Source organism: Callospermophilus lateralis, unplaced genomic scaffold (genome assembly GCF_048772815.1).
Source record: "Callospermophilus lateralis isolate mCalLat2 unplaced genomic scaffold, mCalLat2.hap1 Scaffold_831, whole genome shotgun sequence".
NCBI classification, from domain to species: Eukaryota; Metazoa; Chordata; class Mammalia; order Rodentia; family Sciuridae; genus Callospermophilus; species Callospermophilus lateralis.
Genome location: NW_027516379.1, coordinates 566,932 through 570,461, shown reverse-complemented (window position 1 = coordinate 570,461; position 3,530 = coordinate 566,932). Strand labels below are relative to the sequence as shown.

The window sequence follows — 3,530 nt, the reverse complement described above, 5'->3', positions numbered from 1 at the left end:
AAAAAATGGAGAGAAACTACTTGCAGCATACATATAAAAGTAATAAAATCCAGAACATATAAATAACCTTTGTAAATCAACTAAACAGAAACCCACTATAAAAATGAGCAGTGGAGCAGATACAATGGCATTAATCTGTACTCAACTATTTGGAAGCTGAGGAAGGAGGAATGCAAATTCAGGGCCACTTTGGGCAACTCAAAATAAAAGTCAAAAAAGACTAGGATGTAGTTCAGTGAGCCTTGATTTGTTCTCCAGAACTGGTGTGTGTGGGGGTGAGAAACAGTGATTTTTATCAGAAGAAAAACAAGTCATCCACAGAAAATAAAATTGCACATTAACTAGTAAAGTGTAGCTTAAAATTCAAATGAAAGGTTTTGGAAGCCTTGTATCAGCTATGGATATTGGTTGAGCCCTTAAGACAGGGAAGCTGCTTTTCTGGGAACTCCTGGGTGAAATTCCCAGGATGGCGAAAGCCCAGATCATCCTCCAGGTTCAAACAAGGCAGTCAGTTGGGAGATGGGCGGAACCTGACAAGCAACAAAAAAACTGTTTTTCCCCCACATTCTTATCCTGTTTTTCCTGAAGAAGCTCCTTACTATCCCCCTTGGTCTGTACAGCTATAAATAAAGCAAGTGCAAGTTTTTCTCTTTGTTAGGATCAGACCCATCAGGGCTATTCTCCTGTCTAGCCCTTGCTTTTTAATAGATAATTCTTGTCTTTGTCTTTAATTTCTCTTTTTTTATAATATTTATTTTTTAAGTTGTAGTTGGACACAGTACCTTTATTGCTGAAGATCAAACCCAGGGCCTCAAACATTCTAGGCGAATGCTCTACCAATGAGCCAATATCTAAGCCCCTAATCTCTTAATATTACTTTCATAGCTTTTATTTCCCAGCCAGCCCACACACCCGATAGTTAAGCACTCCATCCTCATGCAGGATGTGGGCAGAAAAGTCATCTTTTATTCTTCAGATTGGCAAATGAATAATTTTCTTTCTTTTTCTTTTCAATTTTTTTTTAGTTGCAGATGAACACAATACCTTATATTTTATTTTATTTTATTTTATTTATTTATTTTTGTGGCACTGGGGATTGAATCCAGGGCCTTGTGCATGCAAGGCACTCTACCAACGAAGCTATCTCCTCAGCCACTATTTTATTTATTTTTGTGTGGTGCTGAGGAAGCACTCTACCAATGAGCTACAACCTGTTTTTCTTAAAATTAGTTGATGCAGGTATGGGAAATGGAGTCCACCATTTGTAGCTGGTGGAGTATAACCTGGTTTATTTGCTCTCTTGGGAGGGCAATTTGGCCACATCTGATAAATACACACACCCTTGGATCCAGAAGTTGCAGTCTAGTGCTGGACAGGATGAATAGTTACTTTATCACAATACATCCATAAAAAGGAATCCAGGAGCTTGGGTTGTGGCTCAGCGGTAGAGCGCTTGACTACCATTGTGTGAGGCCCTGGTTCCTCAGCACCACATTAAAAAATAAATAAATAAATAAAACAAAAGAATTGTGCCCAATTATAACTAAAAAATAAATATTAAAAAAAAATAAGGAAACCAGTACAATCCAAAGGAGCTAGATCTGGATGTCCCGACACTGGAAATATATGTCTGAGATACTTCATAATACTGCTTAAAACCCAGCAAGTTTATTTTTTGCTTGATATTTATGTTTCTAAATGATAACATCAAAGGTTTAGACTGCTGTTTGCAAGTAGTTTTCACAAATAATACCTTTGGGATTGGGTTGGCTTTATTCTCAGTACATGAGAACACAAATAGCATTGTAGCTGCTTTTTTATTTTCCTAGCTTTGGCTTCTCAGTCTTAGTGCCATCTGAATGTGTTCTATATGAAGTTTTATCAGACAAATTTAAATTTCTGTAAAAAAAATTGGTAACAATCTTGGGCAGGGGCTGTGACTCAGTGGTAGTACACTTGCCTGGCATGTATGAGGCACTGGGTTTGATTCTCAGCACTGCGTATGAATAAATAAGGGTCTATCAACAACTAAAATAACACTAAAAAAATTTTTGGTAACAATCTTAAGGCAAATGAACAGTTTTTATGTTGTTAACTAATTGCCCACCAAATATTATAACTAATTAATGTAGAATTAAAAATGAAATAGTTTAAAGGTGTGAAATGGTTAAAAACATCTAGGGTTAAAACATCTAGGGGTTGGGAAAAGTGAGTTCATCTCACAACACACCAAAGGACCCATGTGAGTGTTCCATCAAAGATAAAAGGAAAAGTTACTTTCCTTATTATTATTGTAGGTTTGAGAGAGGGGCATAAATTAGGTAAAGTTTTTTTTGTTTTTTTACAGTTTTATTTTCATTTCACCCAAAATAGGCACTCATATAAATTTACTTAGTAAAAATTTTCATACATGGGAGTCCAATAACTTGACCAAGTTTGAACTTGTGATATAAAATTCACTACCTAGTTCTTTTTTTTTTTGTGGTGCTGGTGATTAAACCCAGGGCCTTGCCTTTGCAAGGCAAGCACTCTACCAACTGAGCTCTATCCCCAGCCCACTACCTAGTTTTTAAAGAGAGAATGTTATAGAGAATGAATCCCATTTCTCCAGTTTCTTCCTCAAGGGTAGTTTCTATAAATGAAAAAGAACAGTTTGACATGATTTTCTGATGATAATTCTACCTAAGAACTTATGAGAATATTATTTCCCTAGATTAATACAGCAGCTTCTCTTTTTTTCTTTTAATATGCACTGCTTCATATGTCATCCTTGTGCAGGGGCCATTGTCATTCTTGTGCAGGGGCCATGCTATCCTCTCTGTATCATTCCAATTTTTAATATATTTGCTGCTGAAGCAATCACAATATGGCAGTTTCTTGACTGAAGAATTGTACTTGTTATTTTCCTGGTTGCCTTCTTAGAAACAAGTATACATTTTTAGTACAGCCAACTTTTATTTTTCCATTGCCCCTAAGTTTAAAAATATTCACATTATAATAGTTCACATAGTTCTACAGTTAAATAGTTTTAGTCATTTTCTATCATAACCAAGGCAGACTCTTTTTTAAAAAGTCTTTCAGAATCCATTTAAACTGTCAGCATCATATACACAGTAAGAACAGCTGCATAGAACCATAAATCTATTTGTCAACCCTTGGAGCTTACTAATACATACATATAGCTAGATATGTGGAAACTCCAGGGAAGTGCTCCAAAGAGGCAGCCCTCCTCCCAATTTTGAGGTGGAGCTGTCGTTCATGATGAAAATCAATCATTCCCTGTCCCTTGTTTATTGTGAGTTTGTGACTTATTCTGGAAGAGGCCACAACCTATGTCACAGCCCACATTGAGAGCAGGCTGTGTCCTGTCCTACCCATTACCACTTTTGACATCATTCTGCCAAAGAACATACCCCTGGGGGTGATTTTGTGAAAAGTATAGCAGAAGTTTCTGTTCAAGGAGCATAGGCAATGGGATTGACAACTGAATTGGCTATAACAGGAGAATGGCCATGTTCATTACCCACTTG

The 3,530-nt window shown here is 36.7% G+C and overlaps 1 non-coding gene across 1 annotated transcript; it reads right to left on the bottom strand.

The window, feature by feature from the left end:
- Positions 1–2,755: 2,755 nt before the first annotated feature.
- Positions 2,756–2,859, bottom strand: LOC143388251 (U6 spliceosomal RNA). Its single transcript, XR_013089957.1, has one exon. It is a non-coding gene; the product is annotated as a U6 spliceosomal RNA (small nuclear RNA).
- Between the last annotated feature and the right edge of the window lie 671 nt (positions 2,860–3,530).